We start from the raw sequence: 24,599 nt of genomic DNA, 5'->3' as shown, positions 1-24,599 counted from the left end.
AGGTTGTCATTTTGTAGTTGCTGTTGGGTGGTTACTAGAATGTTGCTAGGTGGCTGCTTTGATATCCCACATGGTCGCAAGGATGTTGCTAGTATCATAAAGACATAAAGAGGGGTTTACAAACTTTTGATACCTACTACTACTACCACTTTAAACAATAATAAATAAATAAATAAATAGATTAGAATGGCACACATAAAAAATAATCATTTCTGAATGACAGACCATAAATAACACCCCTTTTTCTTAAAGAATGTAGTTTCCTGGACCCAAAGGATGTGCATAATTTAATCCGCTGTAAGAGCAGCATTCCCTTTACATCAAATGCCATCCCTCCTGCTTCCTTCAGAGGATGATTTATGCCTCGGGTGATTTTTCTCTCCTGTCTGATGATGCTTTAATTTGCACGGCGTGAGGCGGTTTACTGTTGACGTGTATACATTTGTGCCAGCTGTCCAAGCCTTTCCTCCCTCCCCCTTGTTTTATTAACCTCATGCTTTTTCCGAAGCACCTCACGTCGGTTCCTCTGCCACCACGCTGAACCACATTGAGCCGCTCAGCACCCGAAATAACCGGCGTCTTCAAACAGCATTAGAACGGGGCGGCTCTATTGAAAGGCAGATGAGGCGCGCTCTCTCTGAGGAAGCTTCGTTTTCTCCATCATTACACCTGACCTACAAATGTGCGGGATGGCGTGTGTAAATCACGCTGGTGCCCACAGACGTGTGGTGACGACACGTTGATGTTCGGCACCGCGGAAAGGGCTCCGGGACCTTTGCTGAAGTGTGTTTCGCTCACGCTCGCAGGTGGAATGAAGTTTCGGTTTCTAGGTGAAAAGTGTCAGCTGGATCCGCTGCATATGTAGTACCAAGTTCTAGAGTGCTGCATTATGCAAATGCCCTTTTCCTCAAATGCAAGAATCGCACTCAGTGAACGGCCGAGTAGAAAAGACGGTACACCACACGCTCTTTGTCTAGAGATGGGCCGATCAGTGTTTTAGGGGTTGATACCGACGATTCGAATTCGGACGATTGCTGATACTGATCGAGGGTGGGGCCGGAGGCTACATTAACCTTTCCAGGCCAACTTGGTAATGCATCATCGTGCAGGGCTTCTGTAATGACCTCTCAAGATGAAATATCCTTTACTTTTGGGAATCAACCACATTTCAAGTGCAGTGAAACTCTGAGCACCAACTGAGAGAGTCGGATGAATTTCCGTGCAGAGCTACAGAGTGAAGACACGACCGAAAACAGTTGCTCATCTAGCCCTAAAGACTCCATCACTTTGGACGCAATTCCTTTAGCTTTCCGATTACTTCTGCTGTGCCGTGGTGTTTGTTAGCACTGCTGTGTTCAGAAACTCACTGTACTGGGCTGAGTGATGTGGGGGCAGTGGTGGCTCAGTGGTTAGAGCGCTGTGGGTTCTCCAAGCTGCCACTGTTGGGCCCCTGAGCAAGGCCCACTCTGCTCCATGGGCGCTATAGCTTCGGAGACATGTGCTCACTGTCTACTGTGTGTGTGTGTTTGCTCACTAGTGTGTTTGTGTGTGTTTACTGCATGGATGGTATGATAGCGGAAGTCCACAAATTGTGGTTGTCTTTGTTGTTGTCTTTGTAAAAAGTGATGTACTCTGGAGGGGGGTCTTTACCAAAAGGCTTCCCCTTAGAGACACGTTAGCATTACACATTCTGCAAATGTTTGAGTTTACAGTAGAAAGTCAGATATGGTAAAAGATTCACCAGAAACAACGCCAGACTGACGAATACAGCACACAGAGTAGACTACAGCACTGGTTCTAATGGTTGACACATGCTCTAGTGGTTGAACAAGGAACTACAGTGTCCTGCGACCGAGGAACCTTGCACAGAACTGCTGTAATCCCTAAATCCAGCTGTTTCTTCCTAATATATGTATAAATATTGGAAACATCAGCCGATACCCATTCATACTTGATGGATTTTTCCAACTCTTACCTTAGACTCATGTGCAACTGCTCCAGAGTGTCCCATTCTATTGGTCACTGCTTTTATATGGTAATTATACAAGCTGTTTGTGCACCACTGAACACCTACAGTGCATGGTCTGAAATGTATTTATTTCTTCAAGGAACCATTGCATGTTGTGGAGCTACTACTTCTGCACTCTGAGCACAAATGTTTTTTGGTCTAGTCGGTGTAGAGCAGTACTGCCAGTAGAACAGCAACTCTCTAGAGCACATACATAAACCTATTGGTTCCTCAAGTATAAAGTATTAAGACCCCCGGCATTGAGTTGTGAAGCAGTGGAACTGTGTTCTCTGGAAATGATGGTGTTCCATGCAGTACGTTTAGGTAAGTTGGTAGCCAAGTTAACTTCCTGACCACCTCCCTAACACTTTTGGCACTGAATGCAATCAGATCCTCACAGCACTGCTCCAAAGTCTAGTAGAAAGCCTTCCCTGGATGATAGAGACAGTAGAGGGTAAATTCCCTCAGTAGAAGCACGGTCTGGATACTTTACATGCTGGTGGTTGCAGGCACTGGAGCAGTTCTCCACTGTGTATTTGGATTAAGTATGTAGTGGATCTGTAGGCTCCTGTAACCGCTTTCCCAGGGGGCTGTGTTTTTTAGCCTCTGTGTTACATTGTAGTTCCCGTCTGAACGTTTTTCATGCTAATCACACAAGCCCTCGAGTCCTCAGGGTCGTCTGACTCTAGGCAGTCAACATTTAAGCCGAGACATTTGCACAGGGAGAATATGAAAAGTGCAGCTGTTTGATATTTGTTTGCTGTTTGTTATTGTTTGTGTAGAAGAGAATGCGAGAGGGAGAGAGCGAGCGAGAGAGAGAGAGAGAGAGAGAGAGAAGTGAACCACATTAATGAATCTGTTTTGGCCCGAGGAAACAGCTTCATGAGGAACACTCGTAACTGATCTTTCCCGCATGTTGTTCTGGAGGGCTGCCAGGACCCTTCCCCTGCTCGAACAGAGCGAGCGAGAGCAGCGAAAGACGGCGACTCGCACTTCACCCCGCTCTCAGTTACCTACTCGTCTAACCTGCTGGAGCGTACCGTCTGCTTTCATATCAGTTTTGCAAGCCAACACGGAGGGTAGTTTTACATGCGGCCTGTGCAGGGCCGGGGTTTCTGCAGCTACGTCCAGATAAAACGGAGACCTGGATGAAAAAGACATGCAGATTATTATTATTAATAATAAAAATAATAATAACGGTCAGTTTATTTATTAATTGCACTACAATTTGATATTTGACTGGAACCTAAAAGAGGGAACATGAACAAGGACACAGTGTTGTTGATGCGAAGCTCTAAAAAAGATATTTGAGTTCGTCTACAACAAACTTGCTCATCCATGTCTTTATGGACCTTGCTTTGTGCAGTCATGTTGGAACAGGAAGGGCCGTCCCCTAACTGTTCCCGCAAAATTGAACAGTAGCATGAAATCTTGTGGTCTGCTGAAGCATTAAGAGTTCCTTTCACTGGAACTAAGGGGCCGAACCCAAATCCAGAAAAATTACCCACACTATAATCCCCCCTCCACCAAACTTTATACTTGGCACAAAGCAGTCAGACAAGTACCGTTCTTCTGGCAACCGCCTAACCCAGACTCGTCCATTGGAGTGCCAGATGGTGAAGCGTGATTAGTCACTCCAGAAAACACGACGTCTTCAGTAGCCGTGTGCTTTATACCACTGCATCCAACGCTTTGCTTTGCACTTGGTGATGTAAGGCTTGGATGCAGCTGCTCGGCCATGGAAACCCATTCCATGAAGCTTTCTACGCACAGGTTCTTGAGCTAATTTAAAGGCTACATGAAGTTTGGAGGTCTGTAGCGACTGCATAAAGTGGTCGACCTCAGCATCCACTGATTTGATGTCATTTTACGTAGCCTACCACTTCGTGACTGAGTTGCTGTTGCCCAATCGCTCCCACTTTGTTATAGTACCACTGACAGTTGACTGTGGAATATTTAGCAGCAAGGAAATTTCACCCCTGGACTTGTTGCACATGTGGCATCCCATCACGATGCAACGATGGAATTCACTGAGCTCCTGAGAGCGACCTATTCTTTCACAAATGTTTGCAGAAGCTGTCTGAATGCCTGGGTGCTTGGTTTTATACACCTGCAGACGAGTGAATGCTTTTGGCAATATAGTGTATGTGTGTGTGGTTTGTATTTACATTTACAGCATTTAGCTGACGCTCTTATCCAGAGCGACTTACAAGTTACTGGTATTACAGAGGTGGACCAACGCAGTGTTAGGAGTCTTGCCCAAGGACTCTTATTGGTGTAGCGCAGTGTAGTCACCCAGACCTGGAATCGAACCCCAGTCTCCCACATGGTGTGGCAGCTCAGTGGCAGGTACTGGTGTTATTTGTTGCGCCACACCAACCAGTAGGTTACTTAGTTAGACATGTAGTTAGTGAGGTATATATGTCTGTGGTTATTTAGGTATGTAGGTTGTTAGTGAGGTAGGGATGGTTGTAGCTAATTAGTCAGTTAGGTAGTTATGTTTGTAGGTAGTTATGGTTGGTAGGTATGTTCATATGTAGGTAAGTGGATAGTTAGTTATTTAGTGAGTTTTTGGTATGTTTGTAGTTAGTTAGATATGTCTGTAGGTAATTATGTAGATATTTTAGCAGATCTTTGTTGGATACTTAGCTGTTTCGTTGCTTAGGTAGATAGATAGTTAAGAATTCATATTAAATAGAACTCTTTTATAGGTGTAAAGACATCACTTCCTATTCAGGGTTCAGATAGAGATCCTTGGTGCTGCTAGGCTTTATTCAGATGCTTATTGTGCTGTTTTATCTGTTGCAGGTGAGCCAACAGAGTGAGTAGGTGGTGGTGTCTGGTTTTGTCCAGGCGGGTAGACACTGTCCACAGACCTGAATCACTGAGTCCTTGATGATGCGAGGCAATCATTCATTGATGTGGTCTGACCTTATTTAACTCAGTCCTTGTCAGGACATCGCAGGCCTTGTGCAACAAACCGGGCACGTTTTCTCTGCTGTGCCACCAGTGATCTGAACTAGAACCCTGAGGTCATCAGTATCTAAACTGATGGAAAGGAGGAGGTATCTATACTGTAGCTATTTCTGATTGTTTAGGGTCAGTTTAAATGAGGATTTAGGGGTTTTAATGGATACAGTTTGGATTGTTATTCATTCATTCTTGCTTTAGGAATAGCCCCTTTGGCAGCGGTCAGTGTGAGCTGTGGGCTCACTGGTGATTATTAATGTCTACACAGCACACTATATCCCACTGCCATTGGAAAAACGGGAGAAGAACTTAGGAACATTGAAAATGGGAGGTCTGTTTGCTGTGAAGGTAGTGGGATGTTGCAGCTGTTAATGCTGCAGCAAGTCATCCCGTCAGGAGCTGATCCGCCCCCACAGTGCGCCCCCCCCCCCAACCCATCTCCCCCACCCCCAGTTTCCCCCCAGGCCGAGTCTAGCAGCCCCACTTTCACACAGCACAGCAGGCAGTGGCACCACATCTGTGATGCCAAGACAGAGGAAGAAATAGAAAGAATATCTCCCCCCATTTTATCTCTCTTAGCATCTCTCTCTCTCTCTCTCTCTCTCTGTGTTGCGTTGTATGTCTGTCTCCCTGTCTCTCTCTCTCTTTTTCTCCCTGTTTCTATCTCTCCTGTCTCTCCTATCTTTCCTTAGTCTCTCTCTCTCCCTGTCTCCCTCTTCCTCTCTCTCTCCCTCTCGCGCTCTCTAGCCCACGCTTGAGTTGAATCATGGGATTGAGTGGGTGGGAAATGTGCTGCTTCTCTCTCTCTCTCTCTCTCTCTCTCTCTCTCTCTCTCTCTCTCTCTCTCACACACACACACACACACACTCTCTTTCTCTCTCTCTCTGACGTATCACTTCATTTATAATGCTGTATTGCCATGATTGTCAGTTTACACTTTTGCCCAGGCAGTGCGGAAAGTGATCAATAACGCAGATCATTGCTTATAGATTATAGATGATCTGAAAAGGTTCTCACGTTCCCTCAAAGCTGCTCCACTTTTTTCCGAAAATGTGTTCCTTTTGCAAAATGAGGGACAGACCAATCATTGCTGTATCTGGATTTCTGCGCTTTATGTTATGTCTTTTTTTGCATACACAGACCTCATTAAAAAACATTTGTAATACAGGAAGGGTTTATGTGGTATCTAGTGTTTCTGTGGTATGCAGGGTTTCTGTGGTATGAAGGGTTTATGTGGTATCCTTTTATTCTTTGGTGTCCAGAATTCCTATGGAGTTCAGGGTTTCTGTGGTATCCAGGGTTTCTATGGTATCAAGAGTTTCTGTGCTATCTGATGTTTCTGTGGTATCCAGGGTTTCTGTGGTGTTCAGGGTTTATGTGGTATCCAGGGTTTCTGTGGTATGCAGGGTTTATGTGGTATCCAGTGTTTCTGTGGTGTTCATGGTTTCTGTTATCCAGGGTTTATGTGGTATCCTGTGTTTCTGTGGTGTTTATGGTTTCTGTGGGATCCAGGGGTTCTGTGGTTTCCTGTGTTTCTGTGGTGTTCAGGGTTCTTGTGCTATCCAGGGTTTCTGTGTTATTCAGGGTTCCTGTGCTATCCAGGGTTTCTGTGGTATCTGTGTTGTTGTGCTATCCAGGGTTTCTGTGCTATCCAGTATTCCTGTGTATCCGGGCTGTGTAAAACACTATACATGCAGCTTTTACTCCCCAGGTGAGGTGTCTTTGTACTCTCGACGTTAGGAGTGCCCTTTACTGTATCTTGCAGGAAGCACACTATTGTAGTTCAGTCTGCTTAAATGATATCTGATACTACCTGAACAACACTGTATGTCCAAATGTTTTTGGACACCTCTTGTAATGAATGCATTTAGCTACTTTAAGATAAGGTAAAGAAGTATCGTCAGTAGAATAGGACCCTCTGGAGCATATAAATATGAACCCATTGGCACCATGCCTAATGCCAGGTATGGGCTAGAGGGGTATAACACTCCAACATTGAGCTGTGATGGTGTTGCTAATGATAATGATGGTGGTGCTCGATTCAGTACTTTTGGAAAGAGTTGGGGAGTTGGGGACGATAAGGTGGGGTGGTGATCATCTCATCCCAAATTCTTCCTCTGTCTTTCTAGCAGTAACTAGAATTATGACTGTTAAATCTGAATAGTATTTCATATTTCCTACCTCTTCCCTGAGCCCCAGTCACTTCAGCGTTCCTATGGATGAGTCCTGCAGAGAGCATACTCTGGCCTTTCCCCCAAAATCACGCCACAGTTTTGCTCCTCTATTAAAAACACCCTCTGAACCCTTGCGCATCCCGTTAGACATCCCGTTTTTCATTTGAGCTTTAGGCAGGATTCAATCATGCCTCAATAAAACCTATTGCCTCTTGTGTTTCCAAGCCTGCCCGGCTTTCCGAGAGAGGATAAGGACTTGTTTAGTGTGTGTGTGTGTGTGTGTGTGTGTCTGTCTGTGTGTTTCAGTCTTTAATATTTGGGTATTAGTATTGGTGGCTGGGCAGAGACCCGTGGCAATAACAGAATGGTGGGCAGATGGCTTGACACTGAGGGTCAGTCCTTTCTCTGGGCAACTTATTTAGATCTACAGCACTTGTGAGAAATCAACACTCTTCAAGGGTTCTTTAGTAAAGGCGGTGGTGCTACATAGAACCATGAGAGCTCAAAGAACCATTTGGGTGCTTTAATGGTTCTTTGCCTGATTACATGGGGGAAACCTCTTTGTAGACCCGTATTAAAAGCCTATGTAGATGGTTCTATATTTTCAAGCTTCCAAGACTAGCAGAACCCTACCTGGTGCTGCATCCCATAGAACCACTTAAATAAAGAACCATTTGCCCCAGGTTCTCCATCAATGAGATCCATATACATAATGGTGATGGCATCAGGTCCCTTTATATAGTAGTTCATATAATTATGAATTATTATTACCTGCATAATTAGAACACTAGCAGAACAGGTCTCTGAAAGCTAAGGACCAGTCAAGCGTCCAAATGGTTCTTTGAGTTGTTGTGGTTCTTTTGGTTATACTCTACAACTAAAGAACTCTTAAAGAACACCCTTTGTAAGAGGGTTGCACTGAGCTACCTTTTTCTTTATGAACACAGGGTATCATATTAGCTGATGTACTATGTTGACAAAAGTATTGGGACACCCGCTTATTCATTGTTTCTTCCAAAATCAAGGGCTTTTTTTTCTTTAAAGAGTGTCTCTTGCTTTCGTTGGAGGAACTGTCTCTACTGTTCACCACCCCACCTCACCCACATCTCCCCGACTCATCCCAAAAGTACTGGCCAGAGCACCATCCATCATACCAGAGAACACAGTTCTTCCACCGCTCCACAGCTTAATACTGGGGGGCTTTATACTCCTCTAGCCCACGCCTGGCATTAGGTATGGTGCCAATAGGTTCATGGACTAGACAAGCTGTGTGTGTGTACATTTGCACATCTGTGCCAGCAATGGGTGCCACTTAAAGTAGCTGAATGCATTTATTTAGAAGGGGTGTCCACAAACATTTGACATACAGTGTATTTGCAATAAACGACGACAGTTACAGCCCAGTTTGCAGAGTTTTCCAGATTCCCAGTTATTTATGCATGTGTCTGTTGAAATGTGGCTTGTCTATGGACTACATTCTCTTGCGTTGTGTACACTTCCCTAACTGCACTGATATGTGCTTCCAGTGTCTGCTATATGGCTGTGTTTTACTGCTGATGACTGTGAGGTGTGTTGGTGGTTCCCTGTTGGTTTTGTTTGTTGTTCTGCGGTCTTTAACTGATTGATTTCACCAATTGATTGGCCTCAGTGAATCTCGCCGTGATCTCTGGCCTTGCTGGCTTGGCCGTAATCAGTACTTGATTGAAAGCAGAAATGCCGAACCAGCGTGAATGCAGGCCCCAGGGACGGTGTGACGTTCCTTTGGCGCTCTTCGGGATGTGCTGAAAAATCAACAAACGGAGCGGTACTACAAAATGACTGATGGTGGCTGCTGAACTGCCTGTGCACAAGTGAAAAAAATGACCGGGGATGAATTTCTCAAACATGTACAGTATGAACCAGCTTTGAAATAAATTGAATTGAGTTTTGTGCATCTTGTGAGAAGAGGGTTCTTCAAGGACTCTTTAAGGATTCTTTAACGCAGCCAACTTTAGCTGATGTATTGAACTCCAGCAGAGTTTAATCTTTAGGTGACGGTGGATTACTGTAGTGTGCATTTTACTGCATTTCTAAACTCTACGCTCTCAAAAAAGGTTTTTCATGGGTGATTCAGAAATATGTATAAAATATATATAAAAAGTGATTCTTTGCTTGGTTGAATGGGCCTTTACGTCAGTGGAAACCCTTTTGTAGGTTCTAGTCAAAGAACCTTTTTTTCAGGACTATATAAAGAAGTTGAGTTGAGTTAGGTGACCATTTGAGATCATTACCATTGCCACTCGGAAATGGAAAATGATTGGCCCATTCATGCTTTAAAAAGCTTCAAAAAAAATAAAAAAACGAGTCAGCTGTACTGGTTCAGTAGTATACAGTGGGTTTGTTTAGTGCAATGTAATTCACCTTCAGTTGAGAGTTTGGTTAATAATTTATTTTTAATATTACTCCATATTCTACCCAATTTGGAAGGCCAATTACCCAATCCCTGTTCATGTGAACTCCCCCTATCAGTAGCAATGCCCCCACCATTAGGAGGGTAAAGACTAGCACACCAAAACCAGCCTCCGCCTCTTTTTGAACTGCCGCTCATGCAGCATTACAAGAAAGCCAGTGTGCTCGGAGGAAAGCGACGCCCCCCAGCTCTGAAACAACAGCTAACAGCCTGTGCTGACCAACGGCACACTAGAAGTGATGTGGGGAGGCAATTGTGCTCTCTTGGACTCCGGCTGCTGATGGCAGGCAGTGTGACCCGACTTTGAGTTATTCTGACCTGATGTATTTGAGTTGTTCTGGCATACAGTGTTTAGTATTATAAGTACATTCAACAAGCTTAACTTAAAACCTTTGGGGCAACTCACTGTTATATTAGGTTATCTGGATTTACAGTGTGTATCCGGGTTTACAGATTTCAAAAGGACCATTCCCTTGGAGCCCATAAAATAGTAGTTTACTGGGATTCACATGTTTATACTTGTTTTAAAAACAAACTTCTATATAGAACTATCTACGAGAATTTTTGTCCACCAATACAAAAAACCTTTTAAACACTTAAGCATCCGGATGATTATTTGAGTTGTCATAGATTCATAGAGCCTCTAGAGAGGCCACCCAGGTGCTCGTTCAGTCTCTCGTCACTTCCAGACTTGACTACTGCAGCTCTCTTCTGGCTGGTCTCCCTCTGCGCACCATCAGACCACTGCAACTCATCCAGAATGCAGCGGCACGGGTCGTCTTCATGTTCCTAAATTCAGCCATGTCTCTCCACTGCTGCGTTCTCTCCACTGGCTTCCTGTAGCTGCTGCCCGCATCAGATTCAGAACCCTGACGCTGGCCTACAAAGCCAAGAACGGACCTGCCCCTCCATATCTGATGGCAATGGTCAAAAGCCGATCCGCACCAAGAGCCCTTCGAGCTTCAAGTACGGCTCGGCTCGACCCGCCATCCCTCAAAATCCGCGGAAGACAAGCGTCCAGGCTCTTTTCTGTCCTGGCACCAAAGTGGTGGAACGAGCTGCCCCTGGGTGTCCGAACGGCCGAGTTGCTCGCTGTCTTCAAACGCAAACTGAAGACCCACCTCTTCCGAGAGTACTTGGGCGAATAGTTCTATGGTCGCCTTATTGTCTTGTGTTTAGTAGTGTCTAAGCTTATCTTTTGAATTATTAGTCTATTCTAACTAGCTAAGGTTTTTCTTGGGTAAATAGCAAAGCACTTTGTAAGTCGCTCTGGATAAGAGCGTCTGCTAAATGCCATAAATGTAAATGTAAATGTAAATGTAGAACCATCGCCTTTACCAAGGAACCCTTTAGAACCCTCTTTAAGAGTGTAAATGGTTAGGAATGCAGTGAACTGAATATTGCACATCTGTCCAATACCAATCTGATTGTGACTCTATAATTAGAGCGACCGTGGCGGTGCTAAAGCTACATTCTTATGTAGCTCTTTTGCTTCGGGCTGAGCCATTTGCTACGCACACACATGCACATACAGTACACACACAGCCACAAACCACCAGCCCTTCATTTCTGTGCTTGAGTCTGATGGTCCTTGACATACCAGTCAAAGGCTGACTCCAAGAAAAAGACTAAGCCAGTCCAGAAAGGGGGAAATACACACAGATTAGCCATTATATTAAAACCACTGACTGGTGAAGTGAATAATATTGATAATCTGGTAAATAAATCTTCTGGCACCTGACAACTGGATCAGAACATCTCCAAAACATCAGGCAGGTCTTGTGGGGTGTTCCTAGATATACAGTGGTCAGTACCTACCAAAGGTGCTTCAAGGAGGACTTCTGGTGAACCTGCAACAGAGTGATGGGCGCCCAAGGCTCATTGCTGCAATTCTTGGAGGCCTTATAGGACTTAAACTGCTGCTAATATTAGTCTTGATGCTCGATACCTTCAAAGGTCCCGTGGAGTCTGTGCCTCGACGGGTCAGAGCTGTTTTGGAGGCACAAGGTGCACCTACACACTATTAGTAGATGTTTCGGGTTATATTGCTCAAGGAATCTAGATTTTAATGAGTTTGAATGTATTTTTGGGGGGCTTTTTCCCCACCTAGAGCTATTTCCTCTCCTATTTTCCCACATTCCTGAGTGCTGAGTGCGGATATTAGCGAGGCCGGCATTTGCTTATTCTTTTAAATATTCATAAGCTGCCCTCCTTTTCCGGAGGGTTAGGTTTTGCTACTCACTTAGTCAGCACTGTCTGTTCGGCGAGAGAGCGAGAAAGAGAGAGTGAGGGAAAGAGGTTCTTGGGTTTAGAGGGGGACAAAAAGGGACAGACGGAGACTTTAAAGAAGGAAGAGTCTATAGCCGGAACAGGCTAAAGGAATTCTCCCATATGGAAGCTTACATAACCTGCATGGATCGCACAAAGGCATCGTATGTTAATAGTGAACACTGCCAGGCTATCTAAGCTTGTAAAAAGCTGCCGTGGCTTCTGCGCAGTATGTCTGTATCCCTACACGTGCTGTATGTAGCTGAGCTGTTTAGCCGGGGGGGCTTTTGTGGCAACAATGCGCCTCCTCTCTGACTGGCGGGAGGCCGCGCGCACGCGCGTGTTCGGCTGGTTTCGAAGGGACGTAAATGTTTTGTTGCAGGGCTGCTGCAATTTGTATTAAAGCCATCTGTTTCCATGGTGACGTTCACCCCACGTCTTCCGAGATATTTCTGGAATGGAACTTATTTGTGCACACACACACACACACACACGGAAGTCTATGTGCTCAGAACACTCTCACACATGTGAGAACCCAGTGTACTGGGAGGAAGTTACACGGAACGTGTCACTAAGACTAATGTAGTCACAGCTACAGTCGCCCAGGAAGCCTTGGTTACATCAGCGATATTGTTTCGCTCTCATTTGCTCAGGCAATGAGAGGCTCTTTGGAGTATCTTACAGCAACAGTTTGGTGAAAAAAGCAGTCGTGGAGTTACGCTAGCCTTGTAGCTCAGTTTTGCTCCTTTAGAATGGAGCTGCAAGGCTAATGCTGCGAAAAACAGCTTGACGTTAACAGCCACCCAAATCCTTTCTGTAGTTCCAAGCCCATAAAGGCTTCCAAACTTCTCAAACAACCAATGGCTCAGTCTGACTTGGCGTGGACTATGAAGACAAACTAAACTTTAAACTACCCTGTAGTCGGGGACAGTGGGACAGGGGGACGTCTTATTCGTACTGTAGTTCACTGCGAGCGATACCACATTTTAAACCACATCAACAGGAATACACCACGTTCTTGAAGAGTTGGAGGTGGTTCGAGCAATTTGAGAGAAGTGCATGAGCCAATATTCACAGAAAGGTTTAGTGTTGGGTTAGCCAGAGCCTTGAACCAAGAAGCTACATTTGGGCACTAAACGTATTTTGGGCGACCAGCATTTGAGGTGAGTTGACTGCGTAAATATGAGTCTTGTCTGCTAAATCATTCCTTTAAATGTAGTCCATCAGCCAAGACATGTTTGCTAACCAAGGTTTCTCCTTTAGGTTAAGCACTGGAGCTAGTATTTGGCCTTACCCCCATCTTGGCAGTTAGCACGAGGGTACCTGCACGTCTTAATCCCAGTGTACAGCCCTGTTAAAGGTATAAGATCCGTAAGGAACCTTTGGCGGTTCTTCAGTTTAAAACTGTAAGACTCAAGAAATTGTTTTGAGGAACATTCAAGGAACCTTGTTCTTCTAAAAAAAACTTCTTGAATGTTCCTCAAAGCACCTTAAGAGGTTCCTCCACAGTTTGAAATTGAAGAATCTCCAGAAGTTCCTCAAGGATCTTATACTTTTAACAGTGTGCGACACAGAACGTACACAGTTACCCTCCTGCGTTTATTTTTGGCTTACAGGAAGGCTCTTGAGTCACCAAAACGCACAATAGGGCCAAGCATCGATTCAGCGGCTGCACCAGCGCCACCGCCAGCCAATTACACAAACCAGCCGAAAGAAACCACGCCACATTCAAAAGCATCACGGTACGAAGCGGGAAGCCTGAGCAATTCCAGAGACCCAAAAACAGGCTTCTCTGGGGCTTTTCCCGCGAGGTCCCCCTCGCGCCTCCCAAACAGCTCTAAACTATTGAAGCATGGACTCCACAAGACTTCTGAAAGTGTCCTGTGGTGCATGGCCTGAGCTTTTATGTGGTTTCTGGCACTGTATGTATGGAGTCTGTATTTATGTATGTCTGTATGCATGGAGTCTGTATTTTGTCCAAATTTATCCATATTACGTAGATAAGAGTGTCATACAATATGAGAATCCACTTTAGTTATTCCGAATTATCACATAGCACAGATGGAGACTGTGATGTGATGCTAACAGCTGTAAATACGCTTAGCACTATTTAGCTACATTAGCCTGGTTAATTAGCCACAGACTTCTTTATGTGGTTTTTGACACTGTGGGCCCTATCGTACTGGTTGTTGCTGTCTCACACCCCGCCAACAGTCGAATTTCACGCCTTCAGCCTGCATCGTTTAAATAGCAACGGTGCTCGTGAATATATCTGGGCATGGTGGTCTCGAAATGGGGTGTGTTCAGGTCAGTTTCTGCTGTGCTGCTGTCTTGGCAGCGGAAAACACAGGAGCTCCACTGACTGCAAACAGCCTAGGTAGACGTCAACAGTCAACAGACGTTCATTGCTATCCTGGCAGCGAATTGTCAACACAGGCGTGTGCCCAACGCACGTACACCCCCACTTTGCACCATTGAAATAGCAAGCCGCCGAAGTCAGACCGCATCTGGCTCTTAAAGGGAAGGGCGAGTGACACCCTGATTGGTTTATTAGACATTGAGCCCAAAACACACCCATAATTAATTAAGACACATGGTAAACGCTTCGAGACACGCAAGGCATACTTTTCCCATCGTTATGACAGCAAAGACACACTGACGCACCCTAAATTAAGCTGCATGGCCGACGACCTGCCTAAAGAAGCCCTCTATGACCTTCAGCACAGCTAGTGTGTGATGGTTTAGTAGCCTATTCAGGATTTCCCTAAGCTTATCGTATTTAGCCAGCACAAAGTTAAAGGAGTAAAACTCCAGACACCAAACATGTCTTAGCTGATCAGCTACGCTTAAAGCGAAGTGAAAACGCTGTCCATTTGATTTCTGATCACCGTAAAGTGAGCACCCTGGGAGATGTAGACCTACAGCACACATAAAGGAGCTTAGCTGCGGTTAGAGGGAGAAAGCTGTAAAAATAGACCAGCTGTCATGCATGAGCAGCACTTTTGGATCTGCAGAGCATCTTCAAAACCGAGCCTGTGTAGCATCCGTATAGGCGTTCACGTCTGAGCTCAGAATCATGCTCAACTGTGGCACAGGCCAGATTTCCTTTGGGAGAAAAAAAAAAAACGGCACAGGAAAAATGAGATCCGACTGACAGCCAAGCCGTCTGAGGGGTTCTGTACGAAGGACTTGTGACGGCTGACTGTGCCCTCTCTCTCTCTTTCTCTCTCTCGTTCCTTTTTTCCCTTCTTCCCTGCCTCTCTCGCTCTCTCTTGCTCGGCCTCTGATGTGCGCGTGGGAAAGAGAGGGTATCTATTCAAGATACGTTTATTTTTGGCTCTCAGGAAGTCTCTGCAAACAAAGGCTCTTGAGTCACCAAAACGCACAATAGGGCCAAGCATCGATTCAGCGGCTGCACCAGCGCCACCGCCACCGCCACCGCCAGCTAATTACACAAACCAGCCGAGAGAAACCACGGCACATTCAAAAGCCTCTGTTCTCCCTGGTTTCCGTAAGAAGCATCACGGTTCGAAGCGGGAAGCCTGAGCGATTCCAGAGACCCAAAAACAGGCTTCTCTGGGGCTTTTCCTTTGTACATTTCAATTGCACGAAAGCCCACATCACACGGTTATTTTTATTGCGTACTTCTGCCGCTCATCACTTAACAGCCATAACTGCCTAATATTATGTAGGTCCCCCTCGCGCCTCCCAAACAGCTCTAAACTGTTGGAAGCATGGACTCCACAAGACCTCTGAAAGTGTCATGTGGTGCATGGCCTGGAAGTTGTGAGGTGGGGCCTCCATGGATCACGTCAGTGAACCTTGGGCTCCCATGACCTTGTCGCCGGTCCTTCCTTTTGGGCACTTTTGGTAGGGACTGACCACTGCATATTGAGGACACGCCACAAGACCTGTCTGATGTTTTGGAGCCGTTGCAAGCCAGTCGTCTAGCCATCACAATTCGGCCCTTGTCAAAGTGGCTCAGATTCTTATGCTTTCTTGTCAGGTAAAATGATGAAGTGCTACTGGCTAAATGTGATCATGAGTTGTTGTATTTAGCAAAATAATTATGATTATCATTTCAGTCATTTTCATACAGGCTGTTTTCGTTCACCTGCGCTAACCCTCATGTTAATCATTATGTGACAGCCTGCTTGTTAAGATATTGGCTGATGTGATATTTTGATCATTTCCTGACTCGTGCTAATCATAACTAATGTGTTTTTCCACAAGGATAATCTTGTTAAGTATGGATGAATGTCAAGTGATTATTGAATTACAGGACAAATAAAATTACACCTTCTTGTCCTCTGCCTCCATAAGTAATCCATCATGCTCTGTCCACCTTCCGTGATCAATATAGCAGTGACTGCACATGTCTTTTAGGCCTGAGTGTGTGTGTGTGTGTGTGCTTCTGGACAGCACAAACCATGGAAAACTAAAGAGGAACAGGGCAGCCCACCAGGACCAATGAAAAGATTATGTATAGAATTTTATAATATGGGACATATGTAGGTACTCATATGTATTATAAGTACTTACGCATACAGTGTGGGAAAAAAGTATTTAGTCAGTCACCAATTGTGCAAGTTCTCCCACTTAAAACGATGAGAGAGGCCTGTAATTGACCTCAACTATGAGAGACAAAATGAGAAAAACAAATTCAGAAAATCACATTGTCTAATTTTTAAAGAATTTATTTGCAAATAATGGTGGAAAATAAGTATTTGGTCAATGACAAAAGTTCATCTTAATACTTTGTTATATATCCTTTGTTGGCAATGACAGAGGTCAAACGTTTTCTGTCTTCACAAGTCTTCACAAGGTTGGCACACACCGTTGGCCCATTCCTCCATGCAGATCTCCTCTAGAGCAGTGATGTTTTGGGGCTGTTGACAGGCAACACAGACTTTCAACTCCCTCCAAAGGTTTTCTGTGGGGTTGAGATCTGGAGACTGGCTAGGCCACTCCAGGACCTTGAAATGCTTCTTACGAAGCCACTCCTTTGTTGCCCTGGCAGTGTGCTTGGGATCATTGTCATGCTGAAAGACCCAGCCACGTTTCATCTTCAATGCCCTTGCTGATGGAAGGAGGTTTGCACTCAAAATCTCACAATACATGGCCCCATTCATTCTTTCATGTACACGGACCAGTCATCCTAGTCCCTTTGCAGAGAAACAGCCCCAAAGCATGATGTTGCCACCCCCATGCTTCACAGTTGGTATGGTGTTCTTTGGATGCAACTCAGCATTCACTCTCCTCCAAACCCAACGAGTTGTGTTTGTACCAAACAGTTCTACTTTGGTTTCATCTGACCATAAGACATTCTCCCAATACTCTTCCGGAACATCCAAATGACGCGCCTGGATATGTACTGGCTAAAGCAGGGGAACACGTCTGGCACTGCAAGATCTGAGTCCCCGGCGTAGTGTGTTACTGACGGTAGCCTTTGTAACGTTGGTCCCAGCTTTCTGCAGGTCATTCATTAGGTCCCCCCGTGTGGTTCTGGGATTTTTGCTCACCGTTCTTGTGATCATTTTGACCCCACGGGCTGAGATCTTGCGTGGAGCCCCTGATCGAGGAAGATTATCAGTGGTCTTGTAGGTCTCCCATTTTCTGATTATTGCTCCCACAGTAGATTTCTTCACACCAAGCTGCTTGCCTATTGCAGATTCAGTCTTCCCAGCCTGGTGCAGGTCTACAATTTTGTTTCTGGTGTCCTTCGACAGCTCTTTGGTCTTCACCATAGTGAGTTTGGAGTGTGACTGTTTGAGGCTGTGGGCAGGTGTCTTTTATACTGTTAACGAGTTCAAACAGGTGCCATTAATACAGGTAATGAGTGGAGGACAGAGAAGCCTCTTAAAGAAGTTACAGGTCTGTGACAGCCAGAAATCTTGCTTGTTTGTAGGTGACCAAATACTTATTTTCTACCATTATTTGCAAATAAATTCTTTAAAAATCAGACAATGTGATTTTCTGAATTAGTTTTTCTCATTTTGTCTCTCATAGTTGAGGTCTACCTATGATGTCAATTACAGACCTCTCTCAATTTTTTAAGTGGGAGAACTTGGTGACTGACTAAATACTTTTTTCCCCACTGTATAATGTACATGTGGATATGAAACATGGGATAAATTATTATCAGTACTCATATATATAATTTAAATATGTGATACATTATTACATTAGTATATGTACATGGGATAATAATTTGTGTAATATATGAATATCCCAGTAATACATATAATATACAGGATATGTTATTACATGAATGTACTTACCCATATATTAAAAGCATGTATATTTAATACATATGGGAAAATAATATGGCATGTATGTACTTACATGCCAACAGGGTACCCACCAGGACCAATGAAAATACTCTGACTTTGTAAAGTGCTTTTTAATAAAAAAATTAAAAAAAACTAAATAATAAGCTTAAGTATATAGTTTTATATGGGGCATATATAGGTACTCATATGCATATAATGTATATGGAATACATTATTACATGTAAGTACTTACGCATATAATGTACATGTGGATATGAAACATGGGATCAATTATTGTCAGTATATATATATATAATATAAATATGTGATACATTATTACATTAGTATATGTACATGTGCATATATAATGCATGGGATAATCATATGTGTAATATGTGAATATCCCAGTAATACATATAATATACAGGATATGTTATTACATGAATGTACTTACACATACATGTATATTTAATACATATGGGAAAATAATATGGCATGTATATACTTACATATGAATAATACATATAGAAAATATTATTATTCCATGTAGGTACTCATATCTCATATACATATGATTTGTATGAGTTACATTATTACAGATATAATACATTACACAGATATAATGCATATGATATATATTTTACATGTAGGTATTTAAATATATATATAATACATATAGGACATAATAAAACTATATATCCCATAAGCATTACACCTAAGTACTTAAGTAATTAATACAAATCATATGTATATGAAATATGAGTACCTACATATAATAATAGTATTACATGTAGGTACTTAAATATATATAATACTTATGGGACATACTATATCTCTATACTGTGTGTGTGTAGGAATGTGTTTATGATAGACTGCATCCCACCTGTCTGTCTTTGATAAATGGGAACCAGGGAAAATCCATATTCTCCCCCTCCCGCTGTTGTGTGTGTGTGTGAGAGAGAGCATGTGTGTGCAGAAGGCTTTAGACATGTTCTAAACCCATCAGCCAAACAGAAGAGCAGCAATGGAAGGATAAAAGGAAGGGATGGATGAATAGAGAGCATGATGGGAAGAGGTTACAGAGGTCTGGATGGATAGATAGATGGACTGGATGGAGTGTAAGCTCGTTATGGACTTCCAGAGTCCTGGACATTTCCCTGGAGTTTTACAGCACTAGTCCAGAATGAAGCAGTGATTGATAACACCCCTCAGATGTGAACCAAGTGAGAGACATTACATCTGTGTGCTCACTCACTCTTCTGCTCCAGCTGCCATACAGGACACACACTTCGGTGGAGTGGGACCACACACCGCCTCGTTAGGGTAACAGCTAGTCTCTGCTCTCAAATTCCTGTCTCAGCATTAGCCAGTGGACCTGTTCTGGCTCCACCCACAAATTCATTGTCATCTGCAGTATGACTTATATACACTATATGTCCGAAAGTTTGTGGACAACCCTTCTTCATTATTCATTAGTAATGTATGGGGCGGTGTTTGCTCAGCGGTAAGAGCTCTGGGCTATTGATCACAGGGTTGTGGGTTTGATACCCGGGCTCGACAAGCTGCCGCTGTTGGGCCCTTGAGCAAGGCCCTTTGCCCTTTCTGCTCCCTGGACCCTGGAGTTGCCTGCCCACCGCTCTGCTCGGGGCGTGTGTGCTCACTGCCCCTAGTTCACTTATGTGTGTGTGTGTGTGTGAGGGACCACGGGGCACATGGGCAGCAGCCACTTTCCAGGTTGCTCAGACTCAAAGAGAGGGCGGAGCCATGTTCACCTTGTAATTGGTCAGGGTTATGCTGATGTAAACATTCCACATCAACAGTACTGGTGAAATACAGCAGGCATTTATTAGACTTTGGGCGGACCTTTACTTTGTGTATTTCCACTGGGGGCCCTAAGGAGCCAGCTTAACTTCATTAGAGAGAAAGCTCAGATTTAGGCTCCCAGGGGCTTTAAACAACCCTTGCAGATTAGCAGCAGTGGGTCTCCCAGGGTTAATTATGTTGTATGTGACCTCGTCTTAAAAGTGATGACATGCCAGTGCTGGATGCATCCACACCACATTGCAACTCACTCATCTCCCAGTATCCTTCCCATCCTCTCCCCCACATCTGTTCTGCAGTGGCGGTGACCACCCTTCACCCCCCCCCCCCCAAGAGACTCATTACTCACTCAGAGAAACGCTCATTCATTAATACTTATGAAATCGGCAGATGGATGCAGGACTTTAAGAATTACACATATAGTTGGTGTCTTTGAGACCATTGAGGGGGGTTTGGGGGTTCTGTGTTTATGGAGAAGTAGGTGATATGTGATGAGTAGTAATTAGCAGTGTCAGGCGGCACATTTAATCAGGTTAATTGCATGATTTGCTCATGTTAATTGTGACATGGTCAGACTTTGTTTCAATCAGCAGCAAATCTGTTAGGGTCTTGAGTTGGCGAATATGATATTAAACTGCCAGGGCTGTTAAAAAAACCCTCGACGGGTCGTTACCTTTATTAAGGGGATAGTCTGCCATCTTTAAGCTTCAACGACTCATTGCTACATTCAGAGGTAACGCGTATTCTAGCGTCAAAGAAAAGACTAACCCCAACTGTAACCTTAACCTACACCTAAATCTACACTTAAACCTGACCTTAATCTACACCTTAATCTACACCTGAACCTAATTGAAACTTAAATAAAAAGGAAATGAATGGACTGAAATAAATCCCACCTCAATTTACACCTAAACCTAATCTTAACCTACACCTTAATCTACATCTTAACCTACACCTTAAGATACACCTTAATCTACACCTAAACCTAACCTTAACCTACACATTAATCTACATCTAAACCTAATCTTACCCTACACATTAATCTACACCTAAACCTAATCTTATCCTATATCTTAATCTACACCTAAACCTAATCTTAACCTAGACCTTAATCTACACCTAAACCTAACCTTAACCTACACATTAATCTACACCTAAACCTAATCTTAACCTATACCTTAATCTACACCTAAATCTAACCTTAATTTATACCTTAATCTACATCTAAACCTAATCTTAACCTATACCTTAATCTACACCTAAACCTAATCTTAATTTACACCTTAATCTACACCTAAACCTAACCTTAATTTACACCTTAATCTACATCTAAACCTAATCTTACCCTACACCTAAACCTAACCTTAACCTACACCTCAATCTACATCCACACCTAACCTAATGTACACCTTAATCTACATCTAAACCTAACCTTAACCTATACCTTAATCTACACCTAAACCTAACCTTAACCTACACCTCAATCTACACCTACACCTAACCTTAACCTACACCCCAATCTACACCTAAACCTAAACCTAACCATAACCTACATCTCAATCTACACCTAAACCTAACATTAACCTACACCTTAATGTACACCTAAACCTAACCTAAACTACACCTTAATGTACACTTAAACCTAACATAACCATAACCTTACCTTAACCCAGGCCTTAATCTACACCTAAACCTAATTTTATATCTTATATAAGAAATCCTTGCACTTCCTCCATGAATTTCCTTTCCAAAAAGTTTATAAACAGGATTTTCTCCAACATTATCTCCCAGCCCTGTTCTTCTTCAAGACTGATCAGGCATACCACTGAAACCACTGACAGGTGAAGTGAAGGTGGTGCGTCAAAAGCAGGAAAATGAGAAAGCATTAGGATCTGAGACACTTTGACAAGGGCCAAATTGTGATGCCGAGATGACTGGGTCAGGACATCTCCAACATCAGGCAGATCTTGTGGGATTTATCTGGTACGCAGTGGCCGGTACCTATCAAAGGGGCTCCAAGGTGGAACAACCAGTGAATGGGCCACAGGGCGACAGGGCTTAATGGATCTGCTGCTGTGTCTTGGTGCCATATACTACAGGACGCATATAGAGGTCTTGTGGAGTCCATGCCTCGATGGGTCAGAGCTGCTTTTGAGTGGGATGGGAGGAATGGCACAAAATTAGGCAGGTGGTTTTGATGTTGGGCTGGTTTAATGGCTGTGTTCACTGGAGCTGGTTCACTGTGTGAAGCAGCACTGAAAGTTTTCTCCAGCACTTGGCTTTTTGACAGAGTTTTAATTCTCTATTATCATCCATTGCCTTACGTCTTGCAGAAGAATGGCAAACCTTAGGTTCCTCACTGTGAAAACGATGGCAATAACACTTTCCCTTGCCGTCAGAATGAAGGCGGCGTGCATTGGCAGGTGCGTTTCTCCATCAGGGAGAAATTTAAAAGAGAATCGGCTCTGCTCTCATCGCGCTCCAGGCTGTGGCGGGGATTTATTGGGTTTGCAAACAGGCTGGGGCTGTGGGACGTGCGCCACGGGGACTATTACGCTTCCCTCATTCTGGGTTTCTCCCGGGCTTTCGCGCTAGGCAGGACTCGCTCGGTGGGTTGATGTGTCATTGTGTTGTTACAGATGCTTAAAAAAAAAAACAATGGCTCGCATAATGGGAGCACTCGTCTGAAGACTCAAGCATGGCACCGTGCTATTCTGAAGCATTTATGAAACTATAAAAAAAAAATTATAATAATTTCTTGTAAGAGAGCACAGCTACCCTTACCTCCTCTTATCCCATCTCATAAACACCCCCATAAAAGTACAATTAAAGTGAGAAAGAGAAGACAATGACAGTGTAGTCGTCCCGTAATGAGATCTAGTCCAGTAAAACCTACGGAGACCCATCGACGTAGAAGTAACACGAGTAGTGTTGGAATGAAAGACTCAATAAGAGCTTTACTATCATTGAATCCATACACAGGTATACACTATAACAGCTGGCTGTGGGCTCTAGAAGCCCTAGAAGCCTGACCTCTGCTGGGGGTCTCCAATAGATACCTGCATTGTACGTTCACTGTGTATGCCCTTTGTTGTTCATTATTGTTATTAAATCATGGACAGAACAAAATACAGCTGTATTTGTGGTAAAATCAGTGTAACACAAGTGACTTTATTGCTTAAAGGTGCCAAAAATGCATTTATTGAGTTTATTATTTTGTATTAGTTCTTATTAGATGTATAAATAATAAGTATCTAACTCTGGTTGGACATGTCGCTTAACAAGCCTCTTTAAACCTCTGTTTTGCCCTGATTGGCTGGTTTACAGCCCCCGCAACGCCCCACAGAACCCACAAATTACAGCATTTATTTAAACACTGTACCAAAAACACTGTAAATCTTGACGCATAGCATTAGCTGCTTCTCCTGTTGTGTCCCGTCGTAGCCAGTAGTAGTAGCCAGGTTAGCTTTTAGTCTCCCTCCACCCGTTTCTCACCCACTTGGCTTTTACCGTTGAGTTTTACCGTTAAAAACAAGCCGATGCTTTCCTTTAAGATGCGAGTTTAGCTCCAGTTTGGTTCAGCTGAGGTAGGCCAGTTTGTTTTCGAGGGAGCCGGCGATGGAAAGAAGACATGGTAAAAGCTGATGTTGGCTGGTGTTGGCTGGTGTTAGCTTTTAGCCTAGTGTGGACCTCTGTTTGCTCTCAGGCATTCGCTTCTTTGTGGGCCGGGTTTGAACTCCCCTTATGCTGGCACAGGGACATTGGCACAGGAAAAGCCACGAGGCCTGGTTCCCGTAGCGACCCGTATTGCCATAACTAGCCGAGTCTGGAGGTGATGGGTTGCTTTCCAGTAGCAACAGCACCAGCTTCTCCCGAAGTCGCAGTTGCGTTTTACCAATTTGCCAGATTTTGTCTCTAGAGGCTGGGCTTATGTAAATTTTGGGGGTTTCACAGGATTGGGGACTTTGGAATTGGCCTGTTTTACAGTGACAACAGTGTTAGAGGTTCTAAGCATGTCAGCTCCATGTACCAAACTTTCAGTATTCAGCTGTGTATCATCATGGTGCATCGTCATGCTGGAAGTAGCCATTAGGAGATGGGTAAACTGTGGCCATTAAGGGATGCACATGGTCAGCAACAGTGCTCAAATAGGCTGTGGCATTCAATCGATGGTTGATTGGTATTAATTGGCACAATGCATGCCAAGGAAATATTCCCCATACCATTACACCTCCTCCACCAGCCTGGACTGTTGACACAAGGCACTGTTGGCTGCATGGATTCATGCTGTTGTCACCCAATTCGGACCTTACTCTATCGAGATGCACCAGACCAGGCTATGTTTTTCCAATCCTCAGCTGTCCAGTGTTGGTTAGCTTGTGCCCGCTGCAGCCTCAGCTTTCTGTTCTTGGCTGAGAGTAGTGGAACCCGACGTGGCCTTCTGCTTCTGCAGCTCATCCGCTACCTATTTCATTACTTGAAGCTGTAGGCCTGTGCCTGCATGATCTGCTCAGACCTCTGCCACACGACTGGCTGATTAGCTAATGGCATGAATGAGTAGGTGTACTGTTGGTATTCCTGTATATATATATATATATATATATATATATATATATATATATATATATATATATATA

General features: G+C 43.9%; 1 protein-coding gene across 5 annotated transcripts in view; it reads left to right on the top strand.

Annotated features, from left to right (window-relative positions):
* Window positions 1-24,599, top strand: part of dlgap1a (discs, large (Drosophila) homolog-associated protein 1a) — a 195,791-nt gene that overhangs the window by 69,515 nt on the left and 101,677 nt on the right. The gene's annotated exons all lie outside the window — the stretch shown is intronic.

This window comes from Salminus brasiliensis, chromosome 23, assembly GCF_030463535.1.
Source record: "Salminus brasiliensis chromosome 23, fSalBra1.hap2, whole genome shotgun sequence".
Classification (NCBI taxonomy): domain Eukaryota; kingdom Metazoa; phylum Chordata; class Actinopteri; order Characiformes; family Bryconidae; genus Salminus; species Salminus brasiliensis.
This window is presented reverse-complemented; position numbering and strand designations above follow the sequence as displayed.